This window comes from Periplaneta americana, chromosome 13 (genome assembly GCF_040183065.1).
Source record: "Periplaneta americana isolate PAMFEO1 chromosome 13, P.americana_PAMFEO1_priV1, whole genome shotgun sequence".
In the NCBI taxonomy this organism is placed as follows: domain Eukaryota; kingdom Metazoa; phylum Arthropoda; class Insecta; order Blattodea; family Blattidae; genus Periplaneta; species Periplaneta americana.
Genome location: NC_091129.1, coordinates 152,054,494 through 152,075,197, shown reverse-complemented (window position 1 = coordinate 152,075,197; position 20,704 = coordinate 152,054,494). Strand labels below are relative to the sequence as shown.

The following is a 20,704-nucleotide window of genomic DNA, read 5'->3' as shown; positions in this document are numbered from 1 at the left end:
GTTTCATACGACTTTTTATGCTCGACCATATTTCTAACTTGATGTTATTAATTTTAATTTTATCTGACCTTCAGCAATGTTCCGTATGTTGTGAGATGTGCGCAGACGCGAAAGTATTGATTTTTTCCGAGGAACAGATGTGCACATTGACCTTGCTAGGCCATAAGAACCTACAGAGATGACATTGAAATTAAATTAGACATTGAAAAACGAGATGACAAATTGAATTTATTTGAATATTATTTACAATTAACGCTAATTATTATAGTAACAGAACATAACCTTCTGCGACAGTATTGGATTTCCAGCCTCCGTGACTTTTCGCTAATTCTCTTTCGATTGCATATCCGAGAATAATCGATACTTGCGGTTTTATAACGGTACAAAGCTGACCTGTCATTGGCTGAACAGTTGTAACCTGAGTCGTCATTGGCTGAAAGTCCTGGCCTTTAATGAGTAGGTGTACTTTAATGACATGCATTAAAGGTCTGCTACCAGGTGTATAATTACTACGTTTCGGCATGGTCGAGCATAAAGTTCTTTAATGCACAAAGCATTGCGCCAATTGAAATTCATCGGAGCTCTGTCAGGTCTATGGGCCGAACCCCCCCCGCTCTCTCTCCTCCCCTCCCTCCCTCCCCCTCCCTCTCTCTCTCCCCTCCCTCCCCCTCTCTCTCTTTTTTGCACCTCAAGAAATTCCAGTCCTCCGGTAAGCGTTTTGGCAACGACGAAGAGCTGAAGACGTCTGTCACACGCTGGTTCCATTCACAGGCGGCAGAGTTCTACGACAGAGGGATACAAAAGTTGATCCCACGATACAAGTGTCTCAATTCTGATGGTGGCTATGTTGAAAAATAGCTGAAACATTGCTGTACCTGTTGCCAATAAATTTTTTCCTGAAAGTGTTTGTTCTTTTTCTTTTTTTTTTTAATAAATAAGGAAACTTACTTTCTGGATGCGCCTCGTATTTCATATTAAACAATTTTTATCTCGAAAAAGAAGCACCAACGCGCAAAATTATATTAAACTTTTTCGTTTGAAATATCTCAAAGAATAACTCCTGAAATTAATGACATCACTTAGGGTTCACTTTGTACAATACAGTTGTTATTTCAGTATTTTATTAATGTGTATGACTTAATGAGAAACCACGTGTTGTATAACGACGTTCAGTTTTCCTATAGTTTACAAATTAGGAATTAGACTCTAAGTAACAAATGGAATGTAAAGCATTTTTGACAGTGTCAGAGAGGCTACGTAATTTCCCGTAAGGTATGACCGTATTGCCACTATTGTAAGCTTTAATCTCATACACATTAACCATGCCCGATCAAGTACTGTCATAGGCAGAACAAATTAAACAATATAAATTGAAAGTAATCAAGATAAAACACGAACCATCTATAATGCAAAGTAATAACGGGCAATGCTGACAGTTTCCTTATCTGGCGTTGTAGGCCCATTCAGATTTGATGTGAAAGGCTTATCCTATCTTGATTTGATTAAACTGACGTGACGGACAACGGCAACAAATGAAAATCTAATCGATTCCCCCTCCATAGTGCTTCTATATCCAAAACACAAACGCACTGGAGGCAAAAGAACTTTTGTTCATGACAATAATGTGCACATTAATACGTATATACATATACCTACTGTACACATATACAGTATGTATCAAAAGTATATTGACAATATTTCGAGAAATGTAAGTCGGTGACCAATGAAAGTAAACATTGAAAAAGAACTCACGTCAGGAAATTTCGGCTTTACAGAGTTTGAATCGAGTATGTATGCTATCTGTGTGGTATTTCTTTGAAGTTTTTTAGGGCAACTAAAGCAGTGATTTCATAAACAGATAGCAGGCTGTGCTATTCACATTTTGAAGTGTTTGGTTCAGTTAGAGTCCTAACATCTACACCGTCAAGGTCATAATTTTCCTTTCACTGTCTTCTCCCTTCCCATTGCTCAATGAACGGGACAGTGATAGGTATATTCATGAAAACAGCGCAAGAGATGTTGCGAAGTCAATCTCAGGTCATCTTGCATATTTCGAAAATGAGATATTAAACGGACATCCATCTCTCTTCAGTAATTAAATATTTCGGCCCACTATACAATCTTCTGAAATTTGTCAAAGTGTTTCTATACATACATACATTAAATGTCATTTCTACTGACCTGTTATTTACATTGTTTTATTATCATATATTTGTTTATTTTTGTGTGTGCTGTATTTTGTAAATTTGTAGTGATTTTTTGTATCGCAGTTTTACTCTACCTTACGTTTTCCATATTAATCATTTGTACTAAATGAGTTGCTTCTACTATATTCCAATGTATTTTACTTTCTTTTTTTCTATTATTGTATTACTTTCATGTTGTTTAGTGTCGATTTTATTATGTTATTATTTTTTTTGTAATATGTTAGTATTCTGTTCTTTAACTTTTTGTTAAATTTTAACTGCTTGTATACTTTGTGACCTGGTAGAGTGTAAGAGAAGGCCCTATGGCCTTAAATCTGCCAGTATAAATAAAGAATTATTATTATTATACATACATACATTATGGGGCTTATGTTGGGGCGGCAATGAAACTCCGGGTTCTCTAAAACCATTATTTTGTAATAATAATAATAATAATAATAATAATAATAATAATAATAATAATAATAATAATAATATTATTATTATTATTAGCCCATAATTATTACTATTACTGTTATATCCACTATCTATCTTTTATCTTTTTTGTGCTAAAAGTGTTCTTTAGTGTTCTTTTTTATGTTGGTCCTATTGGACTACCACGCAATTTGTATTATTTACTGTTAGTATTTGTATTGTCTATCTGTTATTATTATTCTCTCATATTTTTATACCTTGTATGTCTCATTTATTTTTAATTACTGTTCACATTTTATTATGCCTTTTTCTTTCTTTCTATAGCCTATGTTATATATTATGTCTCATTTCTACTGACCTGTTATTTACATTGTTTTATTATTATCTATTTGTTTATTTTTGTGTGTGCTGTATTTTGTGAATTTGTAGTGATTTTTGTATCGGGTTTTACTCCTAGTTGAGTGTTAGAGAAGGCCAAATGGCCTTAACTTTGCCAGGTTAAATAAATTATTATTATTATTATTATTATTATTATTATTATTATTCTTAGCCTATAATTATTACTATTACCGTTATATCCACTATCTCTCTTTTATCTTTTTTGTGATAAAAGTGCTCTTTAGTGTTATTTGTTATGTTGGTCCTATTGGACTACCACGCAATTTGTATTATTTACTGTTAGTATTTGTATTGTCTATCTGTTATTATTATTCTCTCATATTTTTATACTTTGTACGTCTCATTTATTTTTAATTACTGTTCACATTTTATTATGCCTTTTTCTTTCTTTGTATAGCCTATGTTATATATTATGTCTCATGTCTACTGACCTGTTATTTACATTGTTTTATTATTATCTATTTGTTTAGTAGGCCTATTGTATGTGCTGTATTTTGTAAATTTGTAGTGATTTTTTGTATCGCAGCTTACTCCTAGTTGAGTGTTAGAGAAGGCCATATGGCCTTAACTTTGCCAGGTTAAATAATAAATTATTATTATTATTATTATTATTATTATTATTATTATTATCTGGTAGTATGGAAGAGAAGGTCTTATGGCCTTCATCCTGACAGATTAGGTCTAAGTAACTACATAATAAAAATCAAAAGTGAAGAAAGAATGAGTAAAGCAGGAAGATTAAACAAAGAATTATCATTCAATTCACGAGAAGAACACCGAGAAGAAGAGGAGAAGGTTTAGAAAATATTTAAAAGAAGAGCTGCAACAACAACGTGAGAGAGATACAGCCCAGAGTAGGCGACAGAAGGACGCCCTTCACGACGGACCATCACTCTGGCATAACAAAGAAGCTCGGAAGCTCCATTCCAAACCGAGGGCGAGCCTCTTTCATGCAGGGCCCTAAATCATGCGAACGATAGGAGATTGGACTCCGTTCTGGGTTACTTTGTGACTTATTCCAGAGTTCATCAAGATAAGTCAGGGAAACCCATCAAAATGCTTCTACTGAAAACCCTTTCGAAAAAAAAAATGATTCGCGAACATTCTTAATTTTATGAGAGCTATTTGGTACGAGGAAAGCTGACGCTATCGGTAATATGACGCAAGACTTATGTATGAGCTGCTTCAGAGTTACAGTGTGCTCCAGAAGTGTGAAGGTCTCCTCGCTTCTCTTCTCCCGAGATCTGTAAAATGGTCTGGTGTCTGTATTGTAAGAGGCATTATCAGTTACAATTCGCAAGAATAACGAACTAAAATTGCACACACTTCGATACAATCATCATCTGGCATTCATTCATTGTAGCCTACCTGAATTTTTTTAAACTGTTTCGCTGAACCTAAGTTTCTAGGAATACAATATTTAATTTTCTTTGAAAAATAAGGATTAATCTAGCGACTATTTCTACATATGGGCTATTCCATATGAAATCGATCAGTAAAAAACCTCGCATTTTTTATACTCTAATTTTTTCCCTATTTATACAAGGTGCTGAGGAGAGTGCATTTGCAAAAATATACTATCGAAAGTCAAACGTTTTCGTGTTGTTGAGCGACAAATTTAGCGTATTTTATAAAAACAAGCCTCTTTCAGCGCTCAGAACTCTGGAACCATTTACTGCAGAACATTGAAGGAGAGCTCAATTTGAAGCTGACATTTGGTAGATTATGATAAGAAGTAATCCTTATTTTTATTGTATACAGAGAGACAGATAATCTGATTTCACTTACTTTTAGGCTTTTTGCCCATTTGTAAAAATGTAAAAAAATATTGAGGAAAAAACCTTGCATTATTAAGAGGGATTTGGCATTGTTTGCTTAGTGTCACGGCAATACGTTTCGGGGGTATTAAATAAATTATTTTCACACCCCTAGACTTAAAAGGCGCAACAGAGCACACACTGGCCGAGAGATGAAGATAAGCGAGCATTGGGCGTCATTTTACTCCTGTGTTTATGAAAACCTGTGATAAAGCTAGCCCAGATATGCGCTACTAGACGAAACATCACGTGTTTATGTCTCCTGGCTTTGCTTGCCTAGGCTAGCTCCCGCCTCACAGTCAGCCGGTTAGCTCACGCGCGTACTATTTATTTTCTTTATTTGATTTTTCAATACTTTCTTAACTCAACGTTTCACCAGTAAAAAATACGTGCTTATTTGTACTTTCAATGCGGAATCTAACCATATATTTTAAAAATATTTTTTCTTGGGCAAAGGTGTCTTAATTAAGAAAAATCTAAATTTCTCCATTTCCATAAAAAGTAAGAAAAGCTGTTTACATGTCAATATAAACTTTAACTTTTCAGCATCAAACTAGACCATGATTTTGATCATTGGGTGAAAGGGTTTCGGAGCCACAACAGTTTAAAGTTGCTAATTTTATGAAAATACGATAAATTAAAATATTTTAAATTTAAACACTATGAAGTTCTGATGCCTCAAACTTTGCACAAAGCATTGTATCATAGTTGTCTACGGACAGAAAAAGTTTCATTGTATTTAAAAATTGCAAGGTTAATTTTCTCTATATTTCGGTCGATTTGAGATGGAATAGCCTATATGTACAACATGAAAGAGTTCTAGCAAGTATAGGAAGAGAGAAAAGATTGTGACCGAAAGAAACAAGCAAAGAGGGCAAAAATAATTAATGTTTATGATACTAGTGATTGAGGCGGTGATGAATCACGGTATGTAAATTTTCAATCCGGCATTTGTCTTTGTGACTGAGGGAAACCATGAAAAATTCCAGTCAGATTGGACCGCCACGGGGTTTGAACCCGGGTCTTCCCAATTACGAGTCTGAAAATCTACCGTCTGAGCCAACTATAAATGTAGTTATTATGACATAATTTTATAATTTTCAGGAGTTAATCACACAAATCGGAGGCTGTAAAACCACTGTCGAATTAATTAGCATAGGCTATTGTAATCAGATTTCGCAAGTGAAGTTCTGAATCACTGTGTCTAGAATTCAGAGATGGGCATACTGCCTCACTTGAGAATTTGTGCCTCACTGACCTTCACACAGCTTATCGCTCTGAGTGACATCATCTTCACAGTCCCCGTTCCTCCCTCACGCAGCTCCTAGGCGTGGGCAGGTTCTATATCAGTTTCATAAGCAATATCAGTGGTGGCATAATGGCATTATCAAAGCAGTGTGTACGCGTTAGAAAACGATTATTTCATTAGAAATGGGAGGAAGAGTTTTTTTTTTTTTTTTTTTTTTTGCTGCTTAGAAGGGAAGAACATACTATGTATGTTATGCTCGAAAATCCTATTAGGCATTAATAAATTTAATATACAACGACATTACTCCTCACTCCTTATGTCATAAAGAACATGTTGAATTAGAAGGTAAGACAAATTAAATGTTATTTTGTGCGAGATCGTGCGTATTTGCTTGTTTTCCGCACAGAACCAATACGCGGTAAGTGTGAAATACCACATTCAGTATTCCCAACGTAACACACATAACAATTTCCCTCTTCTTACCGCTTAAGCGCGACATTCATTTTACTGCTTTAGGCTTTTAACATATTATTTTTAGAGACGTTTAACATAGTAATAATTATAAATTTGAAACTTACCACTGCAATTTCACCTAATTGCAATGTTAATTATTGTTTTTAAATATTTGCAAAAATTAAGTAAAGTCTACTACTCCACGAAACTTATTGCATTCCTGATACAAGTAACATTAAGGAAGCCGTGAAAAAATCAACAAGATTCCAGATGCCGATGTTATTACTGCAATATGTTATATAAATAATATTGTTAAAATATTAAAATGAAAAATAAATCATTACATAAACTTACCGTTTGTTTTAAGTTCGCATTTATAGATTAGGGGGAAAAAAAAAGACAGACGTATATCACGGCTTGCTGGAGTATAGTAAACACAGAAAACATTTTACAGCAACAATGTTGAAGAAAGATATTTTGGTGTTCCGAAGTTGGTGTCATTAAATAGAAACCAACATGGAGATTTCATTGCAACTAATTAGAAAAATTCGTCTTTCAGGTATGTAATAAATGATCTTGGCACAACTACGTTTCGCTTTTTCAATCTTTTCCTCGAACATGAAAACGTCAACATACCGCTCTTGTAGCGTATATTACTATTTCGTACTATTGCGAAGAAAATTTGTGATCTTAATATTTGCATAGTGTACTAAATACGACATTATACCTTAAACACGCTGCATCAAAAGGTAGCCTACGAGGAATTAAATGTTGTTTGTACGTATTATTTCCAAAAGAAATTTATATAAAAAAAAATCAAATGTGCGTAGAAAACGAAATATGATTTTCTGAAATTATTTTAGGTCGAGAACGTGCAAATCTATTAAGTAATCTTGAGAAACGCCAGAATATTCAAGAAAATAAACGTAGACAACGTGATGGAATATTATTGGCCAGTTACGCAATTTCTCGCCTGTGATTTAAATCAATTCAGCGACGGAGAAACAGTAAAGAAGTTTAAGGCTTCTTCACAATAAACCGGGAATGGAAGCGACAACGAGAACGAGAACGGAAATATTGTTAAAATAAATGTATTTAAATGTGATAATTCACAATTAATTATTGTGAACGCTCACATTTAAATACATTTATTTTAACAATATTTCCGTTCTCGTTCTCGTTGTCGTTTCCATTCCTGGTTTATTGTGAACCAGCCTTTATGATTAAAGCTGCCGAATTAATTTGCCAAACTGAATAAAAGTTTTCAAGTCTCTCACGTTAACCAAGCGCTTTCCTAATAATTCGCCACTGACCGCCTTAGCGAATACGATAAGGTGACGCAGGTCACAGCAGTTTATATTTCCCATCCTACTCTGCAGTCTCCTCTCCTAGTAAACAAACTATTTCAAATCGAGTGCCTCACGTAACCGAAAATTGTGCCCATGCATGGTCTAGATCAGACGTCTCAATAGGGCCTTCTCAGAGCACTTCCTCCTCTTCCTCTTTTCCAATGTAAGAGTGGAACAAGATGCAGGAGAAGTTCGTGTATCTCCGGATGACGTCATTGACCGCGACGTTTGAATAGACATCTGCAACCGCTACGATGTAACAGTCAGTCATTGTGTCCATCTCCGAGGAAAGAATGTTCTTATTACCGCAAATGTATGAAGAAATAAAAGCTTTCATAGGGAAAGCGAAATTGTGGGAGACGCAAGTTTCAGTGGGTAACTGTTACCACTTTATTAATCTAAAATTGTTACCTGATTTGAATCAAGACCAGTGTAACAAATATAATGAAATACTGAAGGACTTGAGAAAAGAATTTCAGATCAGATTTAAGATTTGAATAGTTCTAATTTAAAATAATTGCTTGTGAATTTCTAAGGTGTTTAGGTTATTTTTAATTATTGAAAACATTACGAAATATGTTATTTAACTATTATTGTAATTAATATATTAATATTAGCGTAACGTAAGAATACTTACTTTAACAACCAACAAGTTTTTATTGTAATTTTATTATTATTATTTAATTGAATTTTATTTTATTAAATATAGTATAAACTTAAAAAAAGAGCGATACCAAAAACCTTTATTAGAAATGAAATATTGTTATTGTTTGGTCAACTGTTCGAAGACAGGTCTGAACCTCACAAGTGATACCAACAAGGCACTACTTATGAGTCAACTAGGCCAGGAGATAGTGGAATTAGGTGGCCAGTTCCTGGTGCTTAAATAATTACGTAACATGTATGGTTCTTCATGCTTCAGATGTCTTCTTTTTACTCATAGATAGTATATAATTAGAAAATAAATGTATTATTATTATTATTATTATTATTATTATTACTGCAAAGTACTTAAGAAATTCCTTCCGAAAACAACCGTCTATTGTGACAGTACAACTCAAAAGTGCAGCTTTGTGGCATTTCTCTCGCGACAGTTCAACTTAGCTCGCTCATGCGTGTGACATTAATCAGCGATCGGCTATCTTCGGGTACTGCGCTTATCTCTTCAGCTGACTATGTTATTTATACTCGCTCTCTATTACAACTTTTATGCGTTGGCCTTGAGACGCCTGGTCTAGATATTGCACTTCTCCCGCGTAGTGAATTACATACAGACTCACTTCAGCAATTAAAAACGTTGACGGAAATAAATTTATTGGCGGATTGTTTTCAAGAAGAACAATCCCGTCCGGCACGTGCGATGTGAGTCAGTCAGTCTCGGAGGGAAATAAGAATTTACACGCGTTTATCCTGCGCATGACGTCAAACTTTACGAGTTAACGGCTGATTGGCCAATTGGAGACTCTCCACAACCAATTAGAGTTCACGGGAAGTTGAGATTTTTGGCACAAAGCCTGTTCATGGAAAACAGTAAATCGCGGACTATGGCGCATCTGGACGTGTCAGGAAATTTTACTGTTAATTGGATGGGAAGGGATATGATCCGGCAAATGTCGAAATTAGCGGGAGAGGATTAAGAATACGGACTTTTAATTTGTCCGCATGGAAAATTGTCACTAGTCGGAATTTATGTTCGCTGCAGAATATTATGACGGATACAGTCCAGCCAATCTCGCAAAGTTTGATTAACTAATTACCTTCGACAACAAATACCAATCAGTTTATGGAGTTATGGATTGCTTTCTGTGGAACTACTGTTACCATGGAGAAAAAAAGTTACCGCACCTGAATTTTCAATTAATCACTTCGTGTTAAGTGTGGACTAATTCCATTAGTAACAAAAATAGTTTAATCTCGTTGCCAACCTGCATTTTAACAGGAGATGTATGTAGTTTAGCTAATGTAATTCAATTCCCAGAGTTCCGTCAATGGTGATTTCAAAGGTTTCATAATATAACAATCACAAATAATGGGAGCAGAGACTTTCTTAATAATTTAGTAAGATAAATAGAGAAGAAGGGAAAAAGGAAGAAGAGGTTGAAATAAAGACACGATAAAAAGAGAAGTAAAGAAAGAACAAACGGAAAGACACGGAAAATTATAGAAACAAGAATATGAAGAAAAAAATATATTAAAATAGGGAAAACACTGAAGTTTCACTTGAAGCAAGTAAAGCCATAGGTTTGGAGGTAAACCCCGAAAAGACGAAGTATATGATTATGTCTCGGGACCAGAATATTGTATGAAATGGAAATATAAAAATTGGAGATTTATCCTTCGAAGAGGTGGAAAAATTCAAATATCTTGGAACAACAGTAACAAATATAAATGACACTCGGGAGGAAATTAAACGCAGAATAAATATGGGAAATGCGTGTTATTATTCGGTTGAGAAGCTCTTATATCCAGTCTGCTGTCCAAAAATCAGCTATATAAAATACCGGTTCTTCTGTATGGTTGTGAAACTTCGACTCTCACTCTGAGAGAGGAACATAGGTTAAGGGTGTTTGAGAATAAGGTGCTTAGGAAAATATTTGGGGCTAAGCGGGATGAAGTTACAGGAGAATGGAGAAAGTTACACAACGCGGAACTGCACGCATTGTATTCTTCACCTGACATAATTAGGAACATTAAATCCAGACGTTTGAGATGGGCAAGGCATGTAGCATGTATGGGCGAATCCAGAAATGTATATAGTGTTAGTTGGAAGACCGGAGGGGAAAAGACCTTTACGGAGGCCGAGACGTAGATGGGAGGATAATATTAAAATGGATTTGAGGGAGGTGGGATATGATGATAGAGACTGGATTAATCTTGCACAGGATAGGGACCGATGGCGGGCTTATGTGAGGGCGGCAATGAACCTTCAGGTTCCTTAAAAGCCATTTGTAAGTAAGTAAGAGGTGGAAAAATTCAAATATCTTGGAGCAACACTAACAAATATAAATGACACTCGGGAGGAAATTAAACGCAGAATAAATATGGGAAATGCGTGTTATTATTCGGTTGAGAAGCTTTTGTCATCTAGTCTGCTCTCAAAAAATCTGAAAGTTAATCCAGAAATTTATATAGAATGTTAGTTGGGAGACAGGAGGGAAAAAGATCTAGGGTCTACATCGTGAAAGGAAAATAATAATGATGATGATGATTCTTATTTAAAACCAATAAAAGCTATTTCAGTATAACAAAAGAAAGGAAATGCTACAACATCAATTTCAGATTACATTCAAGCTTCAACGCGATCTGAATAAACAACAAAACTAACTCGTAGTCATTTATTCCCACAACATAGAGAAGTCATAGAATTGCGTGAGTATACAATCCCTTCTTACTCACTTCTAATAAAACAGTCCATTACTTCTCAACAACCGTTCATCATTGTAATAAAGTCAATACATTTGCAATGGGTAGTAGGTTCAGCACTGATCAAGGCGCTATTCAAAGACCTGACATAAAACGCAATGTCAGCACACGTTTCACATTTTTCTGCCGGAAATGAGAAAGCAGTATGTTTTCTCTAAACACCTCCGAGCTGTGATATTTTTTCTGCTGATTTAGTAGGGTTGAGGGAGTGTTTTCGTTTTCCTTCGTTTCCTTTTTCCACCCACACGCGCGCGTACCCTTTCGCTATTCAAAACTTCTTCTACATGTCACTTTTCATTAAACTGCACATTGTACAGTTGTGACGTGCAGACCGTTGCCTGGTAACTCCAAGCACCCGTGTGTTTACAGATGATTAAACTAATTAATATAATTATTATCCCTACCCACAATGCCCCCTGGTGTATGAGTCACAGAATTAGTGAGGCTAAAACGGAGATTAAAGGAACTGGCAGGGTATAAGGAACTGAGGGATCGTGGCAATTATGAATATTGGGAATTGAAGGGGAAACGATGTTAAGAACGGAGCAGGGGCTGCAAGCTAATATCGTATCGTAAAATATTAACACAGTAAACCTGACTGCTAATAGCGATATTTAGGGGAGGTGCGGATTGCTGAAATTCTGTAATTGCAGTGTTAGAGACGGATAAGTAGAAACTAAAATTTAATTCCAAGAAGAAAATATGACTCTCTAAAAAAATCACCAGAAACTTTACTAATCCATATATCAAATATCAAATATGAATGATGTCTCGCCCACCTCAGTGAATATTACACGACTGGTCTTAATTAGTCAGTTGTATTATTACTGATAAATTCGAGAAAAATTCGAGATTTAGGGGAGGTGCAGATTGCTGAAATTCTGTAATTGCAGTGTTAGAGAGGGATAAGTAGAAACTAAAATTTAATTCCAAGAAGAAAATATGACTCTTTAAAAAATCACCAAAAACATTACTAATCCATATATCAAATATGAATGAGGTCTCGCCCACCTCAGTGAATATTACACGACTAGTCTTAACTAGTCAGTTGTATTATTACTGATAAATACGAGGAAATTTCGAGATTTAGGGGAGGTGCAGATTGCTGAAATTCTGTAATTGCAGTGTTAGAGAGGGATAAGTAGAAACTAACATTTAATTCCAAGAAGAAAATATGACTCTTTAAAAAATCACCAAAAAACATTACTAATCCATATATCAAATATGAATGGGGTCTCGCCCACCTCAGTGAATATTACACGACTAGTCTTAATTAGTCAGTTGTATTATTACTGATAAATACGAGAAAAATTCGAGATTTAGAGGAGCTGCAGATTGCTGAAATTCGCTAATTGCAGTGTTACAGAGGGATAAGTAGAAACTAAAATTTAATTCCAAGAAGAAAATATGACTCTTTAAAAAATCACCAACAAACATTACTAATCCATATATCAAATATCAAATATGAATGAGGTCTCGCCCACCACATTGAATATTACACGACTAGTCTTAACTAGTCAGTTGTATTATTACTGATAAATACGAGAAAAATTCGAGATTTAAGGGAGGTGCAGATTGCTGAAATTCTGTAATTGCAGTGTTAGAGAGGGATAAGTAGAAACTAAAATTTAATTCCAAGAAGAAAATATGACTCTTTAAAAAATCACCAAAAAACATTACTAATCCATATATCAAATATGAATGGGGTCTCGCCCACCTCATTGAATATTACACGACTAGTCTTAACTAGTCAGTTGTATTATTACTGATAAATACGAGAAAAATTCGAGATTTAGGGGAGCTGCAGATTGCTGAAATTCTGTAATTGCAGTGTTAGAGAGGGATAAGTAGAAACTGAAATTTAATTCCAAGAAGAAAATATGACTCTTTAAAAAATCACCAAAAAACATTACTAATCCATATGTCAAATATGAATGAGGTCTTGCCCACCACATTGAATATTACACGACTAGTCTTAACTAGTCAGTTGTATTATTACTAATAAATATGAGGAAAATTCGTACCGGCACCGGGAATCGAACCCAGGACCTCTCAGCTTTGCGCGCTGAGCGCTCTTTACCAACTGAGCCATGCCGGGACACGATCCACGGCGCCGGCCGAACCCCTCTCGTAGTACTGTTTTACGGCTTTACTACCTGCTTTTAAGACGATGCACGTCATATGTATGCAGGAGCGCATATTAAATGACTTTGTTGCCGTATTCAACATCAGTTTAATGAAAACTGCTAACAGTGTATATATCAAATATGAATGAGGTCTCGCCCACCTCATTGAATATTACACGACTAGTCTTAACTAGTCAGTTGTATTATTACTGTCCCGGCATGGCTCAGTTGGTAAAGAGCGCTCAGCGCGCAAAGCTGAGAGGTCTTGGGTTCGATTCCCGGTGCCGGTACGAATTTTTCTCGTATTTATCAGTAATATTACTAATCCATGTTAGTTATAAACTTTTTTGGTCGTAGTAATCGCAATGCTTAATGCGAGTGGACTCGGGTTCAAATCCTGGTTGGGGGTTTTTTCCGAGGTTTCACTCCTTAACCACCTGAAGCAGAATTACTGGGTAACTTTCAGCGTTGGACCTCGGACTCAATTCACCTTCATTAACTTCACATATCATCTTCAGTACTTTCAGGCGACCGGGCACATGTGTACCATGATTCGCCTACATATGTCATTGTCTGGGGGAACTGCACAGATTTCAGAGAGGCGTAGGGACTTTCATAGGAGACTACGTCAGATCAGGGAGTGTAACTCCCTCGGACAGATGGCGTCTTGGTGAGTCGCGATATCTAAGATGCCGCGATTTCAAAGTCAATATAGGATGAAGCAAGACGTATTACCGTCACTTCCCATAACTATGGCCCTGGAACATAACTATGGTCCACGATACAACTATTCAAAGAACATTGTAGAAGTAACATAGACTGTTCGTAGATAGATCCAGTGGCTTGACTTCGAACTACAGTACAGCAAAAATATCTAGATAAACGAGGTACTATCACAGTCTAGTATATACAGTGACGAAGCTCAATGCGTAGTAAATATGCATCCAAGGATAGTTGCTCACCACTAGGATCGCTACTATCCCTCCATTAAAGACAAATGCGAAATAGCACCGGCACAGTCTATTGTTCCTAGCACCCTCAAAACTCGAGCTTCGTGACTGTATATAGTAGACTGTGGCACTACTTTATGGAGTACAAAATTTGAATGGATCATAGTTGTGTTCCAGGACAATAGTTATGGGAAATGACGGTAAGTGGATTGAGAACAAATGCCATCTATCACAGGAAGCGGCAGAAAATCACATTGGGACAGAGGGATGTTCCTGCCTACGCAAACTCCATCAGAACTGAATGCTGTAGCTGAATCGATAAGGTGGTACCAAGCAGTGAATCAAGTACTCACATGAATGGGGTCCTAAGGATTCTAACAATCATTCCACAATGTAAGCAGGTTGCACAATAAGCTTCAGGTTGAAGTGCTAGTCTTCGAGCACTCCTCCGAAAAAAAAAAAAAAAAGTTTAGTGCTGCTTGGAAGTCATGATCATGGGTTTGAATATAGCGAACTTGTCATTGTCCAACCTCCCTACCTACATGACCTTGCACCCTGCGCTTTATATATATAGTCCACACCTGTGGAGTAACGTTTAGCGCGTCTAGGCGCGAAACCAGGTGGCCCGGGTTCGATTCCCGGTCGGGGAAAGTTACCTGGTTGAGGTTTTTTCCGGATTTTTCCCTCAACCTAATATAAGCAAGTGCTGGGAAACTTTCGGTACTGGACTTATTTCACCGGCATTATCATCTTCACCTAATTCAGAAGCTAAATAACCTAAGCTGTCGATAAAGCGTCGTAAAATAACTTAATAAAAATGCTATATAATTAAATTACAAATTTTGTAAGAAATATCCTGTGTACATGAAACATAGTCTAGAAAGTAGCAAACATAATAGGTAAGCAACTAGAAATCCGCTTCCTAGTTACAACACTTGATCTACATATAAACAGAAAAGCAACGAGCAAACAAAAAAAAAAGAACAGAGTCGAGTCGAGAATATTTCAAAGCACTCCAAGACGTTTCAGAATACTTAAATGATCCTCTTCCCCCTTTCTAGTAATTATTACTCGTTATAATGGTCAAAGTTGCTGTAAAATGTTTTAGTGGCAAGTTGAGAACTTCGGGTAAGTGCACTTTCTTGGAATCGTTATTCAACTTTTCTAGTTTCGTGGCCAAGTACATGCCTCAAATTTTATTACCCGAACCTCCGTACAACTTAAAATTAACTTACATTAAAGAGACAGCAGCAAGTGAGCAATTCATTCTTTCGATGTTGCAAGGAAAATTCCATTGTGACGTTTTTCGAGTGTTTAAACGACTCCGAAACACGAAACCCAGATCTTGTGAGTGAGAAGGATGTTGCGGGCAGGGGACCGGGGGTCAAACCTCACGATTAGGGTGGGGGTGGGTTGGGCGTCGGCGGTTAAGTGTGGCCAGTTATACGAATGAAAGACCATTTGTCCCGGTCCTAGGGTGACGACATTAAGCCTTTCAGGGGCTCCGCCTGACCGCAAGATGTAATGGTTCATCAGGACATGCTTTCCAACTCATTACAAGGCTTTGTCTCGTTCCAAAATGCCCAGGACGGACTTTATAGTTTCCAACCGAGCACGGAACTTTTAACTTGTGTTAATAGCAGGGCAGAGGAACTCGAAGAAACTTTACTGACTAAGCGACTGGGTGACAAAAAAGCATTCTCAGATGTTACCACAGTGTAAATATATCCACAGAGAGGTGGGGGACAACTACATTACTTGGAGAGATAGGAAGGATTTAGTGCGTTACTTACTACAATTTTGAACTTCAGATGTATACTGTTTTCGCCGTAAGAAAAATCCTAATGTAAAAATAAACACGTGGCTGTCATACCCGTGATTGGCTCCCAGTCGAAACACTCACACGACACAGGAAAATATAGTTCGTATTTGAAAACCACAATATTGTATTATTTGAAAATAAAAAATTAAATTCTAGTTGTTAATACGACGAAACATTTAACTTTACTCTTACGTAAAACGCTATGTAAGAGAATAGTACATTATGCAACGAGCCTATAATGATAGTAATTAAGAAGCGAGTATGGATGCTTATGAAACGAGCGCAAGCGAGTTTCATAATTTTCATACGAGCTTCTTAATTGCCATTATAGACGAGTTTCATACGACTTTTTATGCTCGACCATATTTCTAACTTGATATTATTCATACGATGAAAGAGTAATGGAACGGAGAAAAATTCTCTCCGGCGCCGGGATTTGAACCCGGGTTTTCAGCTCTACGTACTGATGCTTTATCCACTAAGCCACACCGGATACAACTCCGACGCCGGTTAGAATCGTCTCAGATTAAGCTCCAACTCTTGGGTTCCCTCTAGTGGCCGCCCTCTGCACTACGTCATAGATGTCTATGAACGCAGGACCGAAGTCCACACATGTGCTGAGGTGCACTCGATATGAGTGACTAGTTGGCCGGGATCCGACGGAATAAGCGCCGTCTTAAATCACGAAGTGATTTACGCATATCATATATATTATTTTAATGTACCGAAGTACATATGATATTTCCATGCAGATATTCTGCGTCATCATACGATGAAAGAGTAATGGAACGGAGAAAAATTCTCTCCGGCGCCGGGATTTGAACCCGGGTTTTCAGCTCTACGTGCTGATGCTTTATCCACTAAGCCACACCGGATACAACTCCGACTCCGGTTAGAATCGTCTCAGATTAAGCTCCAGGAGTTGTATCCGGTGTGGCTTAGTTGATAAAGCATCAGCACGTAGAGCTGAAAACCAGGGTTCAAATCCCGGCGCCGGAGAGAATTTTTCTCCGTTCCATTACTCTTTCAACGTATGATGACGCAGAATATCTGCATGGAAATATCATATGTACTTCGGTACATTAAAATATATATGATATTATTCAGATGAATACATTCTATTTGTATCTGACATGATCGGAAGTGACCTTGTTCTAGGTCGCGAATTGTGAGATGTGCGCAGACGCGAAAGTATTGATTTTTTCCGAGGATTAATAATGTCATTGACCTTGTTGTAATCCCGTTAAACTTGCTATAACCTTGATTATTGAATTCGACATTGAAAAACGAGATGACAAATTGAATTTATTTGAATATTATTTACAATTAACTCTAATTATTATAGTAACAGAACATAACCTTCTGCGACAGTATTGGATTTCCAGCCTCCGTGACTTTTCGGTAATTCTCTTTCGATTGCATATCCGAGAATAATCGATACTTGCGGTTTTATAACGGTACAAAGCTGACTTGTCATTGGCTGAACACTTGTAAGCTGAGTTGTCATTGGCTGAAAACACCTGTACTTTAATGAGTAGGTGTACTTTAATGACATACATTAAACGACTGCTACCAGGTGTATAATTACTACATTTCGGCATGGTCGAGCATAAAAGCTACTTTTATATTTTGTTATATATTATGAACGCGGATGAATACCAACAGTAACACCGAGATAGTCTGTTCCTGTAATAAGGTGGCGTCACTTGAGCTCGTAGTTGTTCACGTAGGCCTAAACACGTGGTAGTGAAGTATGGCTTCTGCATCCTCAACTGTCCTTTGTGAAGACATAAGACTTAAAAATAATTTAATTACAGTAATTATAAAGTAAATGTTTCCTAAGCAAACGAATGCATAGTAGTGAGGTTAGGCCTACTTGACGAGTAACGGGAAATGTTTAACATGAAACAGAATGTACAACAGTAGGAGGGAACACGTACTGAGAATCTATGGCGCCAAACAGGAGTCAATGAAGCTTCACTTCAGTCACGTGCTATTGTTTATATTAGGATTTTTCTTACAGCGAAAAGATTATAATTACGTGTGTAGATGTAATGACCTCTCCCGAAATAGAAGTAGCAAAAAATTAGATTTCATCCGGGAATTAACGGTTAGCGAAAAACAAGTTAGATTAGGAATTAAGACATCCAAATCGAATTCAATGTTTCCAAGTCATTAAATAAAATAAAAAATGAAGAACTGTTAAAATGGTGCGGAAAAGTGAAGAAAATAAAAATATGGGCCAACAAAGTACAGCAAAACATGGATTGTAGGTAAATGATTGGGAATGATTTAAATTAAGCACAATTCAGAACTATGTATCCTGTCAAAATTCAGCCTCACAAATATCAAACTCAATAATTAACAACAGGTCCCTAATAGAAACAAAAACAAGCAAATTTCTTGGCTAACAAATCGATAATGTGATAAATTGGAAAAATCATATTAAAAAGATCATATTACCTCCACCTATGAATAATTATCACTTAGTAATACATAATATTTCATGTAATGGATTAACAAATAATTATTGTAATTGTCCACAACTAACACCTTCCACACAAGTTAAATATTTAGGAATTATTATAGGCCAGCATTTACGTTGGGATAAACAAATTGATTTCATGTGTACAAGTATAAGAAAGACAATTTATAAGGTACAGGAGAATGGAGGAAATTACACAAGGCAGAAATGCACGCATTGTAATCTTCACTTGACATAATTAGGAACATTAAATCCAGACGTTTGAGAAGGGCAGGGCATGTAGCACACGTATGGGTGAATCTAGAAATGCATGTATTCTAGAATGTTAGTTGGAAGGCCAAGACGTAGATGGGAGGATAATATTGAAGTGGATTTGAGGAAGGTGGGATATGATGATAGGGACTGGATTAATCTTGCACGGGATAGGGACCGCTGGTAGGTTTATGTGAGGGCGGCAATAAACCTGCGGGTTCCTTAAAATCCATTTGTAAATAAGTAAATAAGTAAAATATTTGAACGACCGGTCATTATTTGAAGATGCAAAAGAATAGGATGTGAGGAAAGTGAGAATATAGACATGAGCAATGGCGTACGCAGAATTTCGTCAAGATGGGTTACAATTAAAATTGTTTACAATTTACATTATCGGTATTTTAAATGTTGTGTATTATTATTATTATTATTATTATTATTATTATTATTATTATTGTTACGACATATTAATATTATACTGTGTTATAGTAGAAGATATGCATGAATATTCTTACAAAATCTTTGAAGCGTAATGTTTTCAAAGTAATCCAATTTTTAACAAATTTTAACTTCTGTTTCATTTTCTACAATAAAAAATGCTTGTGTCATTATTATAACTTACACAATTATCAGTCAACAGTAATTTGTATATATAGGTAAGACACTTTACTTTACATAACAGGAAAAGCAATGCAAACAAATGTATTGAAATAAATGTAATTAAACACAATAATGGAACATGGAACTCATCAAGGATGAAGAATGAAACTGGCATGACGAATATATTGAAGGAGGAGCAGGAGGACTATGCCTTACGTCGATGTAGATTTTGTTACTCTGACAGTGAAAAATTAGAGAATAGAAAAAGGACTGTGGATTAAAAAAATACTCAAATCTAAATGTGCCATTTGTTTTTAAAGTTGAAGGGAGGGTTCAAACCCGGTAACCCCCCCTCGCATACGCCCCTGGACGTGAGAAACGAACAGAGAAAAAAAGGGGCACAGAACTAGAATAAAGAAAGAGAAATATTAAGAAAAGTATAACAAGAAAGAACAGCTGACGGCGGTGGAAGTAACCTGGAGATTATTAACAACGAAAGTCAAACAGTGGAATAACAATGTCGCATTATTTGAAGAGGCGATGAATGTTTCGTGGCTTCCGCAGAGGGCTTTGCGTGCCGGCAGCGAAAGTGGCCTACATTAATGCCGGCCAATCAGTTGAGTTATCAGATGGGGCGTTATTAGCCCGTGACAGACTCGTCTCGGCGAGACAGATATCACATTAATACGATCGCTCTGGCGCGCATATCGCTTTCGCCCCCACCCCCACAACCGCCGCTGCATCCCTCGGGAGAGCGGAGCGCCGCTCTCTACAAAACTTCACACTGGAATAGGTTTTTGTCCCTTTCTTCCTCCACCCTTCAAGCTTTATCTATTGCTGCCGACATCAAATATTTGTCCATTCACAGCCGCTTCGACGAGAGCTGCATTGTGTCCTGTGAAGGAACTCAAAACACGGGCTCACCTGTCAAAACACTCCCTGTGTGTGTGAGCACTTCATTTTACGGGTTTCCAATCTGCGGCACTCTTCACCAGCTTCGTCGTTTAAATATCCGGCGTCTGTATTGTCAGACGTGGTAAATCAGAACGCTTTGGATGGGTAGGACGTCGACAATCACTGGGCAGCGCACCCAAATACAAATACAGGGACATCATTTTATTTTTACTTGCATTTTTATTGCACCTGCATTTCTGAATG

At 36.6% G+C, this 20,704-nt stretch overlaps 1 protein-coding gene and 1 non-coding gene across 2 annotated transcripts in view; both read right to left on the bottom strand.

The window, feature by feature from the left end:
• Positions 1–20,704, bottom strand: part of Sema2a (Semaphorin 2a) — a 704,754-nt gene that overhangs the window by 638,165 nt on the left and 45,885 nt on the right. The gene's annotated exons all lie outside the window — the stretch shown is intronic.
• TRNAC-GCA (transfer RNA cysteine (anticodon GCA)) lies at positions 13,333–13,409 on the bottom strand. Its single transcript has one exon. It is a non-coding gene; the product is annotated as a tRNA-Cys (tRNA).